This window comes from Manis javanica, chromosome 2 (genome assembly GCF_040802235.1).
Source record: "Manis javanica isolate MJ-LG chromosome 2, MJ_LKY, whole genome shotgun sequence".
NCBI lineage: Eukaryota > Metazoa > Chordata > Mammalia > Pholidota > Manidae > Manis > Manis javanica.
In genome coordinates this window covers 25419851-25442686 of record NC_133157.1, presented here as the reverse complement: position 1 = coordinate 25442686, position 22836 = coordinate 25419851, and the positions used below count along the sequence as shown (strand labels likewise).

The window sequence follows — 22836 nt, the reverse complement described above, 5'->3', positions numbered from 1 at the left end:
ATGTTCTGAATTGTGGAAAGACATGTGGACTTGGAATTAGGAAGCCTGGGAAACATGGGTTCACTTCTGCAGTTTCCACTTAATTACTGGGCCTCATTTTAATCATTTCAAAAATGGCAATCTTTGTTCTTTAGAGTCTTGAAAATTAGTAATTTTGAGACTATAGGTTTGTTGAGTTACACTTTTAAAAATATTCTATATTTTAGTTCTGTGGCTTAGATATAATAAAAAAAGATAACATTCCTGACTTCTAGGTACTCTCAGAAAAAAGCATTCATTAGAGTAGTAGAAAATTCAAGATTCTCAGTAGTAAGCTGTCAGTAGGATTCTAGCAGAAAAGATACAGTCTGAATAGCAAAGTCAAACATTTTCTGAGTAGCTGCTGTTTATTGAGGGTCTACTATGTGTTAGCACCGTGCTTTATGCTTTACATAAAAATCAATGCTGTGGGGTAGGTTTATTAAAGACATTTTAAGAGTTAGGATACTGAAGGTCAGATAGGTTAAGTAACTTGCTAAAAAAAAAAAAAGGAAAAAAGAATGTGCCTTAATAAACCCCTAATCCTCTAGTTTCAAAAATACTCTTTCAAGACTACAAAGGACAAAGCCTCTCATTTTGTACATGACAAAAATGAGGTCCAGTGACTAAGTGGACACAGCAGAAGTGAACCCAGGTTTCCTATTTCCAAGCCCAGTAAGTTACCTTGTACAGGGTAGACCAAGGGCTGTTCTCTTAGCACTATTTTATATCTCTGTTCTGTTTTCTTCCTCCTGTATCTCTTCTCTGGATCTGGTTAAATACAGGCAACTTTGGCGGTGCTGGTCCTGGAACCAGCTGTTAGCAGTAGGTTTCTGCCTGATTATCTGGCATGTCTTAAATTCAAGCTTTGCGAACTGTGAAAGTAGTCACATGTAAGTAGGGAGGTGTTTGGGGGACACTGAGAGTTGTGGCTCGCCCATTACACTCAGCTAACTTATTGGTTGGTGGTGATGATTGTTTTTTACCTCTTTCACATGAATTATACTTTTGATGAGAATAAGTTGCTTTGATTTGTTCTTATATGTGATGGAGTCGTGGATTCCAAGATGATGGTCCTGAAACAATTCTGATTGTATTTCGTATCTATGTAATATTCACATCTTTCAAATCATTATTTTCCTTTGGCTGAATTGTTCTTTTCCAGTGCTGTGAATGCTCTCAGCCACTGTATGAGTTGGCTTTTGCTGCTTACAAACTTTCCCAAAATAATGAGGTTTAAAGCAACAATGTATTGAGATGATGCTTCTGTGGATCAGCAGCTACGGCTGGGCTCAACTGAGTGGTACTTCTGGTCTTGGATGGCCTTAGCTTTTGAAATCAACTTCAGGTAGCTCAGTGCTTCTGCTTTTGGGGGTTAGCTGAGGAAATGGGGGCAGTTGGGTTACATGCCTTTCATTATCCAGCAGAATAATCTGGGCTTGCTCATTTGATGGCTGGGTGGGATTCTGAGAGAGAGGAATTTTTCAAGGTCTCTTGAGTCTCAGAACAGGCATATTACTACTTCTGCTGAATTCTGTTTATGCAAACAAGTTACAAAACTCACCCAGAATCAAGGGGTAAGGAAATAGCTTCCACTTTTTGATGAGACTTGCTGCAAAGTCACATTGCAGAATTGCATTCACACTAGGAAGAAAACAATTGAGTCAGTTTTTGTGAACAGTTTATGATGGCCACTCCCATTGGCATTGAGCTGAATAGTGACCACATAGATTGTCACAGTTGCTATGGAATCAGCACCCTGTAGTAAGAACACAGGGCATTTTCTTTAGCAACTGAATGGAGCTTTGGTAGCAGATTTGTGTTCTTTTTCATTTCAGAAGGAATTTGGAGTGGTTTTGAAGAGTTACATGTAATGAGGTAAAAGAGAAAATGGAAAGTATAGGGAAAATCAAAGTAGTAGGAAAAGATGAATGCTGGAGCATAGTTAGGGTAAGAATGCATGCTCAGAGGTCCTCTATAGTTGCCAGAGGTGGGCCTGTTTAGATCTGGGCTCCTAGTAGCCAAAGTACAGAGGAGAACATGATCAGTTGTGTGAACCATGATGCCCATAAGAGAGAAGGAAGCTAGTGTCTGATGTTGGGTATGATAGATCAGAGTTCATATTATCAGTCAAGGGAGGGAGCTTTACTTTGTGTCTCATGGAAGACTAATGGGGTAAAATCAAAATTTGAAAAGAAGCTAAGAGTAATCTAAGTCAATATGTGTATATGGAGTATGTTTGATAATTAAAGCTAACAGTCGCATTTTAAAGGTTACACCACTTTGGAGCTCGCAAAGTGCTTGTGCATTATCAGCTGTTGGTTGAGTCTAACATTGGCGTGGGATAAGTAGAGGACATGCGTAATATGACTTACTTAACACACGGGGAAACTCAGAGAGGTCAGGTGACTTGCTCAGTGCCATACAGCAGTAAGGCATGTCTTCTGACTTCCAAGGCAGTGTGCTGTGTGGGAAAGACTGGGTGAGATGGTTTGGAAGATACCAAAGAGAGCTGTGGTATCAGGAAACTCTGAATTCTTTGGACAGAAAGGATTTAATAATGGTACCAACAATAACAAAGGTAACTTTTCTTTTGCCTTCTTTTTTATATACATTATTTCTTTTGATCCATGCACTGTCCCTTTGACCTATTATCCCCATTTACAGATGGTAAACACAGGCTCAAAGAGCATAAATAACTTGACTGTGGTCTTTCCTTTTGTTCAGTAGGTATAAATCTCCAGTGCTGCAAAGTTGTTTTTTTTTTCCTCATGTGTCTTTGAGTTTTGCTTCTGTTCTGTTGGTTTTGGTCTATTTTTTAGTAATATCAATTACCTGTAGATTTGATTTCTGGTCCATACCCTCTATGTCTATCCATCTTCTCTCTTTTTATCTTCTCTGTCCTTTGCATTCTTGAAAGACTTCAAGTTTGTTCTTATGCCATATATATGATTCTCTACAGTGCTTACCATTATATTTTCTGCCCCTAATGTAGATATTGGTCCTGTTACTTCATTTTTAGTTTCCTTCTCATCTCAGCAAGCTTATCTTCCTGCTTCTGCCTTTACTTCACTCACCTGTCATTTTATTGCATCTGATACCTGATACTCTCAGTTTTTATTTGTTAAATGATGTCCTTATTTTCTTGAACTTAATTGAAAACTAAGGTACTTTTACATTTCTTTAGTTTTCTATAGAAATCATTTTCAGAAAGTAGCTGTTCATCAGAGTTCTTAGTTTAATGTAAAAGAAACTGACTTTTGCAGATTTAAGTAGCAGAAGAATTTATTGAGAAGATATTGGTAATTTATGGACTTGCTGTGATGGAGGGCATGTGTTGGAGAACTGGACCTGGAGGCAACATGGCAAGAGTCTTGTCAAAATCACACTGCAGAACTGACCAATGAGCATTCATGGCTCTTTGCCAATCCCTGGGTGCCACAGCTTCCACCTCTTATTACTTCCTCCAGAAACAGGATATTATTGGTTTTAATTTGACTTCCCTGATTACTTCTGACTTGAGCAATTATACCCAGGCACATATTGGCCATTGCTTGTATTCTTTTTTGAAGTGTCTGTTCAAGTCTTTTGTCCCCAGTTTAATTCTGTCATTTTTCTTTTCCTTATTGAATTGTTAGAATTCTTTGTGTATTTCAAATACTAGTCCTTTGTTAGACTGCAAATATTTTCTTCCTTTGTGTGGCTTATCCCTTGTTATTGTTAATATTGTCTTTTTGTGAGCAAAATTAAAAAATTTTGGTGAGATCCAGTTTACTAATATCCTTTTAACAGTTTGCGGTTTTTGTGTTGTAAGAAATTAAGAGTTGCAAAGATTTCCTCCTTTTTTTTCTTTTTTGTTTCTCTTTTGTTTGCATCATATTTAGGTCTATGGAAAATTCTGATTAATTTTTCTTTAAGATGTATGGTAAGGGTTTAATATTCATTTTCCCACTTATGCATATCTAGTTGTTTCAGCACAATTTGGTGAAAATATTTTCTTTCTTCACTAAATTACCTTAGCATCTCTGTTAAAATTAATTGACCAGATTCTATGAGTCTTGTTCTTGATCAAAGTGCCTGTCCTTGTGCCATTATTATCTTGATTACCATGTCTTTACAGTAAGTCTTGAAGTCAGTGTAAGTACGCCAACTTTGTTGTGTTTCAAAAATGCTTTTTGCATTCTAGGTCACTTAAATTCCATATATAAATACAAATTTTAGAATCAGCTTTTAATTTTCTATAAAAAAATCCTGGAATTTTTATTAGTGTTATGTTGAAACTATAAATAAATTTGGAGAGAGTCATCTTAATTATATTGAGTTATGCATTAACATCATATATCTCTCCATTTATTTAGGTCTTTAATTTCTCTCAACAATATTCAGCATTTTTGGTACAGGAATCTTGTATGGCTGTTGTTAAATATATTCCTAAGGATGTTATCATTTTTTTTTTGGTGCTATTACAAATGAAATTAAAAAAATTTGTGTTCCAGTGTTTTGCTGCTGGTATATAAGAATTCAAATAATTTTGATTTTCACATTGATTTTAAAAAATTTTAATTCTGTATCTTGAGGTCTTTCTGTATTCACTCATTAGTTCTAGTAGTTGTTTTGTATCTTCTACATAAGTAATCATGTCATCTGTAAACTGAGATGGGTTTACTTCATCCGTTCTGATCTTCATGACTTCTTATTTTTTCTTAGCTTATTGTGATTGCTAGCACCACCGGTCTTGACTAGAACTGGTGAGAACAGACATCCTTGCCTTCTCCCCGATCTTCAGATGACCCATTCATTATTTCATCAGTAAGTACGATTTTATCTGTGCATTTTTTCTTGATGTCCTTTACCACATAGAGGAAGTTCCTGTCTATTCATAGTTTGCCTCTGAGAATTATTTTAACATGAATGGGTATGAAATTGTGTCCAGTGATTTTTTTCCTGAATATTAATTTTCTCCTTTATTCGGTTAATATGGTGAATTGCATTGGTTTCATTTTAAATGTTAAAGCAATCTTGCATTACTGGCATGAATCTAAGTTGGTCATGATGTGTTATTCTTTTGATGTATTGCTGGATTTGCTAATAGTTTAAGAGTTTTTATATCTATGTTCATGAACGATATGGATCTGTAGTTTTCTTTTATTGTAATATCTCAGTATGGATTAGTACCAGGATAATGACACTCTTCCCTCCCAATCCCCCGCTATTTTCTAGAGGAGTTTGTGTAGAATTGGAATTTTTTTTTTCCTTATATGTTTGGCAGGATTCACTAGTAGAGATATCTGGGTCTATGGTTTTTCTTTACAGGAAGGATTTTTAACAAGGAATTTAATTTCTTTAATAGCTATTAGTTATTTATTTCTTCTATATTATAATTTGTTAGCTTTTAAGAAATACATTTATACCATTTAATTTGTCAATTTTTTTTACCTAAACCTATCATTTTTTCTTATCTTTTTAAAGTGGTACTATTTCTAATTATAACCCCTTTTTTATTCCTCATATTGGTCATTGGTGTCCTCTTCCCACTTTACCTCCACTTCCAGCTCAGTCCAGCAAGGGGTTTAGGAATTTTGTTGATTCTTATAAAAGAACAAGCTTTTTGCTTTATTAATTCTATTTATTTTTGTTTTATATTGTTTTTTGCTTTTAATTTTATTTCCTTCCTTCTACCTGCTTTGAGTTTACTTTGCTCTCCTTTTTCTAGATTCTTGAGGTCATTAATTATAGATCTTTCTTCCCCCCCCCCAATGCAAGTATTTAAAACTGTAATTTTCCCTCTAAGCACTGCTTGAGCTGTATCCCACAAATATTTATATTTTCATTATAGTTTTTATTTTCATTGTCATTCAGTATGTTTTTTGTTATCATTTATTATTATTATTGTCACATATCAAGTATTTATATTTTCATTATCATTCATTTTCAAATATTTTCTAATCATTCTGTGATTTCTCCTTTGACTATTGGATTATTGATGAGAATGTTCTCTAATTTCCCATTGTTTTTGAGTGTCCTGGCTATGTTACTGATTTCTAATGTAATCTTTCAATAGTCAAAGAACATGCTTTGTATAACTTCAATCCTTTGAAATTATTGAAACTTGCCTTATGGTCTAATCTATGGATTATCTTGGGGAATTTCCCATGTGCACTTGAAAATAATATGCAGTTTCTGTGCAGTCATTGGGTGTGAAGTTCTATAAACACAAATTAGGTTGAGATGCACGATATATTCAGCTATTCTGTATTTTTACTGGATTCTGTCTAGATTTCCTATTGTTTGATGAAAGAGGGGTGTTGAATTCTCCCACTGTGACTGTACCATCATCCATTTCTTTCTTACATCCTGTCAGTTATTAACTCATCTATTATAAGGTTCTTTCATTAGACACACACATATTTATGATGACTACCTTTCTTAAGAATTGGCCCTTTTATTATTATGAAATGTTCTTCATTATTTTTGGTAGTATTCTTGAGATCTATTTTATTTGATATTATTATAGCCATTTCATCCTTAATATGCTTAGTCTTTACATGGTATGTCTTTTTCTGTCAATTTACTTTTACATTTTTATTTATATTTAAGGTATGTCTATTATGGATAGTGCTAAACTGGGTCTTAATTTTTTAATTCATTCTGATAATTGTGCCTTTTAATTGGAGTGTTTTGCCCAGTAGCATTTAATATAATTATTGGTATGGTTGAATTTAGGTCTACCATTTTATCCTCTGTTTGTGTGTGTGTTTGTGTTTGTGTGTATGAAAGGGTGGGGGGAGTGGAGAGAATCTCTCTCATCTCCCCATCCCTTATCCTACCCTCTTTTGGATTGTTTTCATATTTTAATTTCCATCTTAGTATATTTATCAGCTTAAAGTTATATTCCTGTTCATTTAAAAAAATATTTGCTCTATCCATTCTTAACTTTTCATAGTCTATGTAGTATAAACTAATAAAAAGAAATATTGTATAGGTCCATTAACTCTCCATCCTACCATACTTTTAAGTTATAGTTTTTATATGTAGTATACTTACATTGATTATAAATCCCACAAGACAATGTTAAACTTCTTGCTGTTAACAGTCAATGTGTTCTACAGAAATTAACATCAAAGGTATTTTTTATTTACCCATATATTTATCACTTATATGTGATACTCTTCATTCATTTCAGAAAACCTGTTTCCCTTTGGTATCATTCTCTCAATATGACTTACTTTTATTTATTTATTTTCTATTTAAATTGTTTTTCCTGATACAGTTTTAGCACAGGTCTGGTGGTGACAAATTCCTTGGTTTTTCATTATCTAAAAATGTCTTTATTTCACTTTTATTCTTGAAGGATATTTTGCTGAATTTAATTCTGGGTTGGCAGTTATTTTCTTTTAACACTTTAAAGATGTTTCACTATCTCCTGGCCTCCATGGGTTCTGGTGAAAAGCCTATGGTAATTTCTCTCTTGTTTTCATATATATAATGTGATGTTTTTCTCTGACTGCTTTCAAATTTTTCTCTTTATCTTTGCTGGTCAGCAGTTGGCTACAATGTGCTGAAGCATGGATTTCTTCAAATTAATCTTACTTGAGATGTTTTGAGTTTCCTGAATTAATACATTTATATCTTTCAATAGTTTGGGATGGTTTCTGTTGTTGTTGTTTTTTCCTTGAAAAAATTTTTCCTGTCCCATTCTCTCTCTCTTAGTGAGGCATTTTGAAGTTATTTCACAGGTCTGTGAGGTTCAGTCAAATTTTTTTTTCAGTTTTTTTCTTCTCCAAATTGGGTGATTTCTGTTGACCCATCTTCAAATTCACTGACTGTGTCCTTAGAGCTCCATTTTGCTGTTATGCTCATCCATTGAGTTTTAAATTTCTGATGCTCTAGTTTTCATTTCTAATATTGCAATTTGTTTCATTTCTGTATTTTATATTTCTCCACTGAAGTTTCTATCATTCAATGAGTGTATTTCCCTTGACCTCACTGAGTATACTTATAAAAGCTATTTTAAAATCCTTTCCTCATAAACTAACATATGGACCATCTTGAGGTTGTCATGTATTGTTTACATTTTCCCTTGAGACTGAGTCCCACTTTTTGTATTTTTAAAAAATATTTAAGTATTTTCACATTGTATCCTGGACATTGTGAATGTTACATTGTAGTGACTCTGGATTTTGTTATATTGCTCTAAAAAATGTTGATGTTTTACTTTAGCAGGCAACCACGTTGGTTTGACTTAACCTGAAAGCTAATGTCTATAGTGAGTGAAATTTCAGATCTGAGATCAGTTTCTTAAGCTTTTAACTGCTAGCTGCTCTCCATTTGACCCACTCAGACACAGTTCAGAGGTCAGGCAGAGATTTAGGCTGAGCTTAAGCACAGACTTTTGTAGTGTTCTTTTCTGGCTCTCTTCTCCCTTCATTCTCTGTCTAGTTTACCTGGACTTTTTTCACCTGCTTCCTCCTGCCAGAACAGTAGCAGACTTTTTCTTGGAATTTCAGCCATGCCACTTTGGCCACAATTCTGGCTACCTTCAGAGCATACCTGAAAAAACTGGAATTAACTTTGTGCTGGTTTCTTGCTACAAGTTTTGACTACATTCCAATGTATGCCTGCTTTTCTTGAGTTCCTGGAGCCCTCAAGGGTTTATTTTTTTCTTCCAGCATTTATAGATGTTATTTATGGGAGGATAAGTTGTTAGACACTCCTTCCTCCTTGTTAAAAACAAAACTCTGTACTTTGTTTCCTATCCTTAGAGGCCTATGATTTGCTTAGTGCCTCCTTCATTAATTCCCCACTTTACTTGAGCTAGCTTGATTGGATTTCTATTTCTTTCTTTCAAAACCCAAACAGAAGCCATTAGTTATAGAGCACAGTACTACTGTAGACTTAGCAGAATGGTGCAGTGGCAAGGGTCTAGGTTCAGGGAACAGACATACTATGGTATTTCAGCTGTATGACTTAAGCAAGGATTTGTGTTTATTATCTATTGTTGTATAACAGATTATTTGGACACTTAGTAACTTAAGACCAGAAACATTTATTATCTCACAGGGATTCTGAAGGTTAGGAGTTTGGGAGCTACTTAGATGTATGTTTCTGGCTCAGACTCTCTCATGAGGTTACAATCAAGCTGTCAGACAAGGCTGCAGGGCTAAAGACTTGATTGGAGATGGAAAATCTATTTCTAAGCTCACTCACTGTTGGCAGGAGGCTTCTGTTCCTTGCCACATGGGCCTCTACAGGGCTGCTGACAACATGGCTTTCTCCAGAGCAAGTGGAGAGAGAGGAAGGGAGGGAGAAAGAGAAAGGTGGAAAGGGGAAGAAAGTGGTTAGCCCTTAATTCACATAAATAAGCTTCCTTTCTTAGGCTGCCATCAGCAATCAGCTTTGAATTGCCTGGAATGTAAAGGGCTAGGTTGCTGGCTTGCTTACTGGGGCTTTCATAGTGTTTGGCCACATTGCAGCTGTTGAGATGCCTCAGCAACATTACCAGAGCCTTTAACCTGGGGCAGTCTTATAGTTCTGAGATGAGTTTGGAGAGACACAAGAATCCCAAGGATCAGGCCTTGACTCACTGATATCTTGAGAGTCCATTTTGAACTGTTTGAAGACCTCAGAGGACATACGCATGGAAGGGCAGAGGAGAAAAACTGGGCTGCTTCTGTTCTTTCTCTCATTTAACAGAATCTGCTCCCCACCCTCTACTTCCACCTGAGTAACTCCCACCAGTCTGCCATAGGAAGACCTGTATCCTGGCCTTTGCCCACTTGGTGGCTAATACTTTTCCATTCATTCTATTCTTGTTCCTGAGGAGGAAGAGTTGGACTTTAACTTCTGTAAGGTTCCGCTGGCTGTCCCCAGTGGTGGTCCGTTTCTTTTGTGCCACCTCTGGAGTATCCTGTTCATGATCTCTGTGTGCTTTTTGGAACCGTATTATTTGTAACACAGAATTGGTATAGAAGCTAGCATTTTGGTTATAGCATGTGAGCCTTAGAGTGTATTTAAATTCTGTGGGGCTTTTGAGACTGGGGGAATGTGCTTGCTTTTAGCCTTCTTTAGTCCCCTTAAAGCTCTGAGGTCTTTGAGTAGGCTCTGTTTTCTCCGTGGGTCTTGCAGCAGTAGTCACCAGTGCACACCCTGGAGCCCTCGTGCCTGGGTGTGCATCCTGGCTCTGGTACTTCCGTGCTGGGTAGCCTTGGGCAAATCGCATACTCCCCAGTCTGTGCCTCTGTTTTCTTATCCATACAGTGGGGACAATTATGGTACCAACCTATAGGCTTGCTGTGAATACTAAGTGAGTTAACGTTAACAGCTAAGAACAATGTCTGGCACTTGGTAAGCAAGGTGAGTATCAGCTGCTGCTGTTGGTCCTTCCTCTCTTCTTCTTTTACTTCTTCTCTTTCTCCTTATGTCTTTGGGATCCTGGCCTTTCCAGTCATTCCTGAGATGACCAAAATATGTACCAACACAGCAAGGCTGGAGAAAGTACACTTTAGGTCCATTTAACTTTTATTTCCAGAAAAAATAACGTATCTATTGAGTCCTTAATATATATTAAATGTTTAAGACACATTTCCTTAATTCTTACAGCAATACAGGAAGGAAGATACTGTTATTACTCTTTTATAGGTGAGGACGCTGAGGGGTAACTTGCCCAGAGTCCTATAGCTAAAAAGGCAGCATTGGAAGTCAGCCCTGACTCCATCTTTCTTTAAAGCCCATGCAGTTCTCTCTAGGTCACTGGGACTTTTGTGATTTCTTCACTCCTTTTACTAAAATTCTCAACCCTAATCCTGGGGAAATGGATGGATGGAGAGGCTCTGAGTACGTGGATGATGCCAGGAGCTCTTCTTGCAGAAGAAGCGAAGAAATGGTTTAAGGGTCATGTGGCTAATTGAGTGCCTGGCTTCTGGGGTTATCAGGCTACAGAAGACGTCAGCCATATGACCGATCAATCTGTGGCATTTTACCCTTTACAGACTTAATCTTGGCCTTGATATGTTTTGGACAAACTACACTAAGTGCCTCTTGGTGTATGTCTAGCTCTCTGCAGGGCAGTACAATGGACGAGAACATCTTTATTCTGAGTGATGTTGGTACAGTTTTGCCCAGATACATAGAATTTTACTCTCTCCATTCATTCCTAGTAACAAAATATGGGCCACGAATGGACTCACCCATGTACCCTTCCACTGAAAGACAAAGTCGACTGTGTGTTTTTGGGCCAATAAGCAGAAAAGTTGTCAGGTTTTCCTTTGTGTTTTTTCCCAGGATTATCCCTTGGCATTCTGGGTAATGTGCATATTGATAGGGAGTTGTGGGTATCCTAACAAAATCAACAAATGAGATGTAAGGTTTCTCTTTTATTATACAAATTTGGGGGAAGATGACTTGGTACAAAATAAACTTGAGTTAGGCTTTCAGAGAAGTGCTAAGGGGGAAGCATTTTACAATTTATCAAGTTTTAAGTTGTCTCTGTCTCACCAATAAGTAGGGGGTTTAGCGAAAAAGCTTTCTCACAGATAGAGATCCGATTCTGAGTTTGAGCATTCCTTGTTGATTATAAGTTAGAGACCCCCAGTGGGTCTCTTGTCATCTCCCCTTTCCCACTCAGCAGAAGGTGGAGCTCTTGGTGGTTTATTCCAACTCCCTAATTCCTTATTTTGCCTCCTTCCTCACCAATTCATTCTGACCTCCAGATACACTGATTTCCCCTTGCTTCAAACTGGTTTTGCCTAATTATTAACCCAGCAGGAAGAATTAACTTTTAACTCCAGTGTTGTTTCTGTGTCTCTTGAGACATCTCAGCATGACTGAGCACCATGAAATCTGAGCAGTGATTTCTGGACCCAGAGCCTGGCTGTAGAGGAGGAAACTTGAGGGGTGGCTTGTAACATAAGGAAGTCATTTTGATAGAAGTAAATGTCTGCAAGTGAACATGCACTGATGATGCTGAGGGCTTATTTATAGCAAATAACAACAGTCATTATTCTTTACTTGCTATGAATCATCCCAGCACTAGGTCGTATACAATATACCGAAGTTTTTGCTGAGTATTTCCTCTTTAAATCTATGGACAAGACAGTTTAAACATGTGAAGGGCAGTCTCATTAGAGGCATAGGGAGTTTTCTTGATCTCCTGTATCACTAAGTAAATACAAGCAAACAGCTAATGTGTATGTATGTGTGAAATGATAACTCTACAATCAGCATTGTCAAGGAAGGGTGGGGAGAGGCCCCTGAGAGAGAGGGAGTGTCCCACTGTGACAGCAGAGAAGAGGAGGGACTAGGACTACAATGCCTAAAATATTTGCTATCTGGCCTTTTACAGAAAAGTTAGCTGACTCCTGTATTAACTCAGTTTGATCTCAAAATACAGATGACTGTAATTATGCCCGTTTTATCCTTAAACGATTTTTTATTATATGTAAAGAACCTAAAGCATGGATAGGCCAATAACTTGCCTGAGGTTTGGCAGCTGGGGAGTGGCTGACTCAAGATTCAAACTTAAGCAGGCTGACTCCAGAGCCTGCGCTCTTAACGCTACCTTGCGCTGCCCTTCCTACTGGCTAACACATGACTCTAGGATTCTAGTTGCCTTGCAAATAGAAAACAATTTCAACTTGCCACCTTGCTGTATCTCTCACCAGTCTGGCTCAGATAATGTGTGGACAGCAGTTTGGGTGAGTTAAAGGCTTAAATGGCAAAGTGGTTGAAGATGCTGTCAGCAGTGAAGGTACCTACTCTACCACTGGGTCCAGATATGCTAGACTGAGTTATGCTTGGGTGGACATTGGTCTTACCTTTATTAAAATTTGTCTCCTGCCTGGCAGTACAATTGGCACACAGTAGGGTTTCAAATAAGATTTTTGGAGAATATAAGATTGGGCGACACTGTGGGGTTCCTGCCCAGTTTCTATTTTCTCTTCTTCCTGATAACAGCACCTTGAATTTTCTTTGAGAAAAGTACCTGTCCACCATAGTCATCATGTAGATTGACTGGGATTGACCTCACTCATGACTCCAGTGGTAGACTGATTAGCGTGCACTAACCAAAACATCTCTTTCTTCTGTGGATATGATTGGTTCAGGGTTGGACACATGATTTAAGCTAATCCAATCAGAATGCAGCTCACCACCTGCCCTGGAACTGCTGAGGCAGTTCCCATGGAGGATGGTAATGTGAGGATGTGAGGAAGGGATTCCTCCACCAGCAGAGGAGAGCCTGTACTTGCTTGGGGCTGACCATGTGGAGGGAGCTAATTCAGCCTTTAATGCGGAATCTGAAACCAGACATACCCCTGTACTATTTAGTTATATAAACCAAAAAAGAAAAAAAAAACTTCTTTAGGGAGATTTGAATTGGATTGCTTCTCTTTGCCAACAAAAAATTTCTAATTGATTCAGAAAACGATCTGGTATAGTTCAAAGAAGATGGTACAGGAGTGGGGAAATCTGTGTTCAAGAGTTAGCTTTCCTAGTAAGAAGTTGTGTGTTTCTGCATATGGTGCCCGATTTGTGATTTTTCAGCTCGCCCTGCTGAGGTAAGGATGCTGCTCCTTCTTCCTCATAGACCTGTGGGGAGGAGGATACATGTTTATATGCTCAGGGTTCTGTTTGAGAGTAGGACAAGTGTCACCAGTAGGGATGGCATCTTACAGACCTCGGGCATCTCTGTTCTGTCCCCTGGGGTACAGCAAAGCCTTCCAGAGCTTTCTCAGTCTTGCCCCCTGGCAGTCACAGAGTGGTCACATGATGCCTTTCATGTATCTGGTTTGATAGGCATCTCATTTTGTTGGTTCCCAAGGGGAAAGATTCTTTCATGAGTCTCTCCTGGATTTTCTACTTTGGTTCAGGAGTGGAGCACACAGAGAAAAGTAGATGATTAAAGAGAGCACCATGCTGACTCAGTTGGGAGGAATCAGGTGGAGGATAGATGAGGTTAGGACTCAGAGAGGCCACAACTGCACCTGACCTGCATGGGTTCTGATTTGTTGCAGGCAGAAATTTTTAAGTACTCAGCTCATTGTACCACCAGTCAGAAGGCAGACAACCAGGCTTTTGGTTTGGGTACCACCTCTCTGTGGCCAGTAACTAACTGACTAAAATCTCTTGAGGTCTTGGGTTTCCCCATCTGTTAAATGGGCATCTTATATGTACCTCCTCAGCAACCTCACATTGCTGGTATGGGGATAAAATAAGAGAAAGTCAATAAAAATGCAGAAAGCCCAGTAATATGATATATTTGCAAAAGTTCAGAAGATGCCCATGTTTTTAAGACTTAGTTCTTGTTCATTGAAATACTTTGCAAGGGGAATTCTTGCTCTATGAATTATACTTTCCAATAGCATATCTCACAGGGTATGTTAACTTCTAAGCTACTTACAATCTTTAGGACCAGTGTGTACATGAAGCTACTTTCTAGAGAAGTCCTGTGGGTCATCATCACCACCATCATCATCTCAATCATTTGCATCCTTATCATCACTACTGCCATTTATTCGATGCCAAAGGTATTTCAGGTCTTTTGGTTGGTGCTTTACATAAATTCTCTAGTTTACACTTTATGATATCCCTGTGAGATTCTATCCCCTTTTCACATATGAGACAATCAAGATTCAGAGAGATTGAGTTTCCCAAGGTCACACAGTTAGTGGCGAGCCATGCTGTAACCCAAGCCCTTGCTCTTTTCACTGCAGCATATTGCCTCTACCAAAGGGACTTTTGGAATTAGACCTGGAAGTTCTGATCTCATTCCATTGCCTCAGCAACACAAAGGCTCTGGTCCAACTCTTCCTTTTGTGTCTCAGTAAGTAATATTTCATTCCTCTCCCCTCTGATCCCACCCTCATAGCCAGATTCTGGAACTGTGTGTTTCTGGTCTATAGTTCAGCTTCTCTCCCCAGGCGTTTGAGAAAGGCATTCTCCACAAAAAGGGAAAACACATTTTATTAAAGCAAACATGCAGCCCTCAGCACTTTTGGTTATCTTATTTATACACTGCAGTGCAGCTTTCTATGACCTAGTGATTATCATTTCCCAGAGCTATCATCATTTTAAAGCTACCTGTTCATCCTGCTTCAGCAGATGGTACTACAGTGGGAGTATTGTAAGAGCTTTAAAGAAGGAAAACAAACAGAGGGGAGATGTGCAGGTGGGTCAGCAGGAGGAAGGACTCCCTTGCGTTGTCTACTGACACTCTTCTGTTCCTGCTGGGCTGTGACGTGGGGAGTGGCTCTGAGAGGTCTCCAGCCACTGGGGACATTTATATGGGGGTGTTCACTATTTTCATTTTTTCCTATCAGTTGGTGATATTTAATAGGCAGTCTGCATACGATTGATTTTTAAACATTTTTATATTCCATCCTGCCAGTGAAATTTCTTTGTTAAAGTCATTCATCCCCAGACACTTTTTGAGTGCCTGCCCTGTTCAGGGGGCCTTTCTGGGTGTGCGTTCTGGTTGCTGCAGGTAGTTCTATGTCCTTGAGTAAACCCTTTGCTCCTCAGGACCTCAGTTTTTCCTTCTGTAAAATGAGGCGACTGCTCAGGTTGCTGTCTCCTCTCAGAAAGGAATTGGAGCTTATAAAAGTCTTCTGTGGATAGAAAATTCTGAAGTTGCAAACAACCAGCTTATTCTCCAAGGAGAACTCCCCACAGAGTTACAATTCAAGTTAGGTGGGCTGCTCAGGCTAAGGGCCCAGTGTTCCTTTTTCTCTGTTTCAAATTCTCTGAAAGTCATAATACCCTAGAACAGTGTTTCTCAACCTTTTCTTTTTCAATATCTTCCCATAAAGAGCCTTTGTAGACTTTTCCTAACCCCCTCAACCTGTGAAATTTAGTACCACAGAAATACTGGTATTTGTTTATATGCTATGACCTTTGGGAAGTGGGGAAAAACCACTGTAGTATCTATGAGTTTTTGGCCCTCAAGAACCAAGTTTCACCCCCTTGTGAGTTATATTGTCCCCCACCCCCTCACCCCCCATGGAGTATGTCTGCCCTTGGGCAACGATTCTCAAACCTGTTTTGTTTTAGCTTTGGCAAATTCTCTGCAAAATTCAATATGTGAAATTGATAAAGGCAGTATTTTAAATGTTAAATTATATGAACATATTTTATTGGAAAGTCAGCCAATGAGAAAACTAGTTAATATCTCGGTAGTCTCCAAAACAGTATCATTGAGTATGCAGCAGTTGAATGTACTTCTTGTTTTTCATTGCAGTTTTTAAAATATTTAAAATTCAAATCAACCATTTGAGGAACTCCTAAGACACCAGAACACAGTTTGCAAACCACTGGTCTGGAGTCTTCGGGAACACAGACTTTGGGGTGAGATAGAGGGGTCTGAGTTTACTCAGTTCCATCATCTGCCAGCTTTAAGATCACAGGCAAGTCTTAGAGCTTTAGGTTCACCATCTATAGAGTGGGTGTTGGAATATAGCTCAGAGAGTAACTCTGAGGCTTGAAAGAGATGTAATCACTGTGCCCAGCACTTGGTAGGCACACAGTAAACAGGAGTTATCTTTTGCTTCACTCTGTGCCTCTGTATTTTCTTCCACTGACCATGGCAACTGGTACCTGAACACATAGCGAACAGTACTGCAGAGGAGCCTGTGGCCGAATCAAACACGGAGGGGTGCCAGTACCCCTCTCAGTGACTCTGTTTTCCTTTACCTGGACCTGGACCGGGGAAGGGTATTATTACTTGCCTGAGATGAGTTAAACTGGCATGACTCCTGACTTCCTTTGTAATTTTTTAAATGAAACTAGTGGGCCCAGATAACTCTTTATATTCTGAGTAATGTAAATCTTGTCTTATAAAAAAAAAGCAAAAAAAAATTCCAAACAAAAATAACCAAAAAATCACATACCACTAAATGCCATTCAATGGAGATAACCCAGTTTTATAGGTGTAAACATCAAATGTTGTTTTATAACAAACTTCCTAATAAAGTGTGCTCCATTTTGGTAGAATTTACTAGTGCATAATGTTTTTCCTTGGATATAAGAGTAGGCTATTTGTGTTCATTTATGGATTGCATGCATCTTGAATGTAATAACAACCATTAAGTATCACCATATCCTTTTCAAAGCTCTAGTTGGGCTTATACACCATAAGGGGGGAAATGACTTCAAGGGATTTGGGACCAAAAAAATTAAGAGTATTACTAAATGTAGATATTTTAAGGGCAATTCAGAGAATCAGGCTATATTCTAGTCCTATTTGAATTGCTTCTGGGATTTTGCCCTGTCATCTCTAGGAGAGGCAGTGTGCATTCCTGTAATGTGCACTCTTTCAGATTTACAGATATGAAAACCAGAAATGATCCCAATGACTCCCTCCCCCAGCTCTAACCTGTTTTGATGGGAAAAATGATGGAGGTGGGGACGGTAAAAGAGTACACAGATGGTTCGCTGGGTTAACTTAAAAATTTCTGCTAGGGAAAAAACCCATGTATTTCTTCTTTTGTATGTGTGTTGAAGCCTATGGTTGATAAAACTGAAGTTCTACATCATAAATTCCCATTTGGACATTCAGTTCTGAGAACCTGCATCCAGCAGCCTTATCACTTTGAAGTGAAGTCACAATCACTAATGGAATCTGCTAGCTTTTCACACACTGAAATTAGCTTTGATTCTTTCCCCCAAACATATTTTGAAAAGCAACATGCACATACCGTACAGTGGCCCATCAAAGCAATTGGTGCCATGGAGGAGCCTGTGGGCTTTCCTTTTGGGGTTGAGAGAAATAAATGTATTTCTTTCAGTAGTAGAAACAGGATTTCTGAACCTTCTTCTGGCCCCAAAGAAGGGAGAGCCTCCTCCTTCCTTCCCTATGAAGGGAGAGAAAGTAAATGCCATTTTCCTTTGCGACTGTGAATAATAACATTTATGCTCTGAGATCAGTTTGCTTCTTTAATACGAAAAACGATATCCTGTTTGGATGAGACATTTCCTTGAATGCTTAGCATAAATTGAGCCCTTAAGCTTTTAACAAGAAATTCTGGGCTGTCTTGCCTGAAAACTCAGAGTGGGTCTTGGAAACATGGCAGGTTTCTTGATTTGCAGAAATGAGCAAAAACTAGCTTTTTCCATGAGGTTACTAACAGCACTCTTTGTTTGATATTCAGGAAGAGCTATCCCAAATGATCCTTGTTTGTCGATCATTATTTCTCTCTGTCTTTGTCTCACTGTTCGTCTGATTCCATCTCTCCTTTGTGTCTTACTCTCTCTCTTTGTCACCTTCGTCTCCTCTCTCTTCTCCTCCTCCCTTCTCTCACATGGTCACACATACACTTTTCCTTTTTATTTTTTCATCACACGCTCAAAGCGGCATGGGCCCAGTTAAGGTCTGACAAAACCGAGAGGTAAGTATGCTGAAGGAGGAAACGCATTTTTTGTCACTCCCAGTGACACTTAAAATGACAGCAACAAGGCCAGAGTCTTCCATCCCTGTTTTTTAATGCTGTCAGCACCAACTTTGCCAGAATTATCCTGTCTGATGCATGAGTGGACAGTCATTTTTCACACTGTGCCATCCAGAGCCTTGATATCGTTTAAGAGAGTAAATTACCTTCCATCTCATTTAAATGAGCATTCGTAAAGCCCTCGTCAGTGCATGCCGCCCTATCCAGAGAAGGCTAATTTTGGGGGCTGGGAAGTGTCTGTAGTTACAATCTTTCTGTGTAACGTAGATGATGGTTTGGATTCTGATGTCAAGAGAGCTAAAGCCTTTTGGTGAACCACAGTTTGATTTGCTAAGAGGACTCAGTGGGTAAGTTGTAGCCATTAAAAATGGGATTCTAATATATCTCTCTAATATATCTAATCTAAGAGGTATCAAATGATATACTATGATCATCATTCAGTTCTGAGAAACTTGGAGTCCCTCCATGAGAAAATGAACAGCTCGGTGTCACTCAGCATGGTTTGCATTCTTGTACCAGGCAGGATACACCCTCATGCTAGGCAGAGACTGGCTGAACCTCTTTGAGAAAGTGCTTCCCCTTCCTGTGGCCTGAGCTCCCTGCCTGCCCCTCTCTTCTCACTTAGACACCTACAACTGAGAGTCTGCTGACGGACTGAAGGGGGTCCAAGAAGACCTGTATTCCTGTCTCTGGAAGCTGCCAAAGACCTCAGAGAGTTTAAGTCTTTCAGTGGTTCTCTGGAGAGGGGATGAGTTAAGAGAGCTGACTGCTGGGCAGAAGCTGGGGCCACTGAAACCTCACTTGGAGAGACTGATGTGTGACCTTTCTCATAACATGTAACCTTCTGAAGTAGGCCCTTGGGTGACATAAATCAATTCTTGATCAATAGGGAACATGGATAATAGAAATCCAACAAATCTGACTTGGCAAAGTCAACACATTTTTATGTTTTGGGTGGTAGTTGTATTTCAAGCTTTATTTATTTGCTAGTCTAGAGATTGTGACCTCACTCTAGGAATCTTTTTCTTTTTTCTCTCTCTCCAGTGGTTAATATCTTTAAGCCTCAATTCAAATGACTTCAAAAAAAGAAAAAAAAAATTTTTTAAACTGATACCTACCCTCCTGTGTGGTTTGTCTTTTTAAATTGTCTCTGCTGTAGCAATTGTATTACATTCCAGGTATTGGTTCTTCCCTCTCTTTGCTAGACATGAGCTCTCTGAGGGCAAGGGCTGTGTCTCACACATCTCTGGGCCTGAGTAGCTAGCAACGTGCCTGGCACAGTGTAGGTGTTCAGTGCATGCTGAATTAAATTCCGCAGACCCACTTGGGAAAACATTTTGAGGAAAAGAAGCAGGATTGTGTGTACTTGTGGCAAGTCTTTCCCAGCCTTAGTTCAGGTGAATGGTTGGGGAAAATTTAGAAACCATGGCAGGAGCAGGGTCATAAATCACCTCAGTCAAGTCAAAGGAAGTTGAATATCCCAGGGAACTCATCAATCCTCATTTAATAGGAGTGGGAGATGTTTCACATTTCAAATTCTGGCTTTCTGGTTTTCGAGGGCAATGCTGTATTGACCAGTTGTTCATGCCTAACATTCTTCCCCCGTTTTCATCTGAATAGCAATCTCATTGATGTTGGGAGATGTTCATAGACATTGAAAGCATTTCACTTTGTTGTTTAAAGCAGCCTTTGTCCTGAAGGCATGAGATTATTCTTTCACATGAGGAGGAAAGGAAAAAAGAAAGCCTCTCTCTGTCCTTGGTTCACATGGTAGGAATGCTTTCTTGCAGCAATAAAAGCCTTTGGAGGAGACCTTTCATTATAAGGTTTTCATGTTAAGTACTGTACATGGGGACAGAAGCTAAATCCCAATTTACTCTGCTGTATTTTCCAGGATTTGTTCCCTTGCAGACCAGGAGCTCTGTGCAAGCTCCACCAGGCTACTGCAGACCAAGCCAGAGGATTTTGAATATTAATGCCATTCAGGTTCCTTTCAGAGGAAGCCCTCTTAGTCACAATAGTGAGACATTGCCGCAAGTCTATGACTGAACAAGAAAACAGAGTTCACAATGTATCAATAAAAGAAGGGATCAGGAAAATGCACACAAATCATGCCCAACCGCCCAACCTGTCCCACCGTCTATCAGTGTGTGGAGAATGCTTTCTCCAGGGACACACTCATCGCATGATGAAGGGTTGTCATTTAGGAGCCAAAATAAAATCAGTTTTCCATGTAGTCAGATACACTCTTGAGTCTCACAAAAGAATGTTGCAGATTCCTTCCACTCACATCAAGCATCTAAATGTTGATCTGGAGAAACAAAGAAGTGGAAAAAGATAAATGAGTTTGTTGTCAGATTGAAATACCACATTTTGTATTGCGGGCTGATATATCTGTAATTCTCAGCTGCCATTCCATCATCGTGTGTGTGTGTGTGTGTGTGTGTGTGTGTACAGTTTCCCCCTCTAAACCTGCAAAACATTGCAAAACTAGATTTAAATATTTCAGGCAGACTGCACCCAGCATTTGCATTCCTCTGACTCATTCAGAGAAAAGACATCTGAGCAGAAATACAGCAGATAAAAGAGAAACCATTAATCCAAGGAAGATTACTGGCATAGAATCTTTATCCTGTATCCTTCCTGAAATGAGACAAAGATCTCTCTATGTATGTCCCTCTGGCTTAGCTTCAGATAGTAAGCAATATAGAAGTGTAGACATGGCCCTTGTTAAAGGTACACTGTGTTTGTCTGAATTTTGAAGCATCATCCCCTGGTTAGAGTCTTGCTTTCCTGAGTGTCTCAGTCTCTTCCCCAGTGTCTACTGCCCTTGCTCTCATTTCTTCCACTCTGGCTTTCTAACTGGGACCTCTGCCTTCCCTAGAATATTAGGGTTGACTTTTAAAAGACCATTGCATAAAGTCCAGAGTAATACTAAGTGCTCTGGGACATGAGGCAGGAGAGACAGGTTCTCTTAACTCATTAATTACAGGATTCTAGGTATAACTTTATTTTCTTCATCTGTAAAATGGGCAAATATCTGACCCATATGCCATACATATTGCACCTATGTTGAGTTCATTTGAAAAAAAAAGTCTGATAGTAGAAGCAATGTGAAAATACAAGCTATAATATTTTTAAGCTTCATATAAAAGCAAGTTGAGTACAATATCAAAACACTGAGGGTGTTAACCCTATTTACTAGGGATATTTCAATGAGCCTTTCTGAGGAAGGAATTCTCCTGCCTTCTTAGCTGAAGCCAAACACAGTAATAGTCATGACCTTTGCCATATCTTAAGCATTTACTGCACTGTACCAGGGATTCAGGAATTCCTCATTCAATTCTTATAGCAACCCTGAAGAGTAAGTCTTATCTTGGTAGTTCCATTTTTGCAGATGAAGAAATTGAAGCATAGGGTAAGACATTTTCCCAAAGATAGATAGCTAATGGGTGTCTGGATTTGAATTCAGCTTTGAGTTTGAACTCTTAATTATTTTAAATATGTTATGTTGCTATTGCAGTTTCCAAGAGTCCAATCAGGTACATGTTCTCAACCTTTATGTTTATCCATTTACACATTTCCACTCCAGATGGATGAGAATATGTACAGTTATAAATGTATGTAACACATGGTAGTTTAATAAGCAAGTTCCAAGTTTAACAATGCTCACTGTCATTTCCTGGTGAGTCACCCCAATCTATGGGTCAAGCCCTTTCCCTCCCATTTTGATGAGAACCAGGAGCACTGGTTGTCACTCTCCACATACAAAGTGACATCCTGCACCCCAGGTGTCCCATTATGCAGGCAGTGCTGAGATGGCATCTCCCTTGGAGAGGTGACATGGGTCTGGCGTGTCTCTGGATACTGCAGTTGTCTCCATCTTTATGTATCAGAAAGATGTTATCAAGCAAAGCATGTTAAAACCCTCTGACATCCCATGCCCTCTGCAAATGGAAGGGACAGTGATGATGATTTTAGAGCAGGGCTTGGTAAAGTGAGGGGCTAGCTAGTAAATACTTTAAGCTCTGCAGGCCTCAGTCTCTGTCATTAATTTCTGAGCTCTGTCCTGACAGTGCTAAAGCAGCCATAGACAATACAGAAATGAGAACACTGTGTGGCTGTGTTCCAATAAAGTTTTATTTGCAAACATAGGCAGTGAGCTAGATTTAGACTGCAAGTGTTACTTTTTGACCCCTGTCTTAAAGGAAGATGAGCCAAGTATTCTGAGCAGGAACTATAATCAGGAGCTGTTCATCCCATCTTAGTGGACCTCCTTACCAGGAGTAATGGACAGTAGTCTCTCTCTTTGGTCACCGTCCCTTACTAAGATTACTAGACAAATGACGACAGCAAGGACAACAGCAACGATGATGATTAT

At 39.0% G+C, this 22836-nt stretch overlaps 1 long non-coding RNA gene across 1 annotated transcript; it reads left to right on the top strand.

Moving 5' to 3' along the window:
• The first annotated feature begins 1788 nt into the window (after positions 1-1788).
• On the top strand, positions 1789-4828 carry LOC140844973 (uncharacterized). The gene is made up of 3 exons (XR_012123570.1): positions 1789-1896; positions 2475-2599; positions 4726-4828. It is a non-coding gene; the product is annotated as an uncharacterized lncRNA (long non-coding RNA).
• The last annotated feature ends 18008 nt before the right edge of the window (positions 4829-22836 follow it).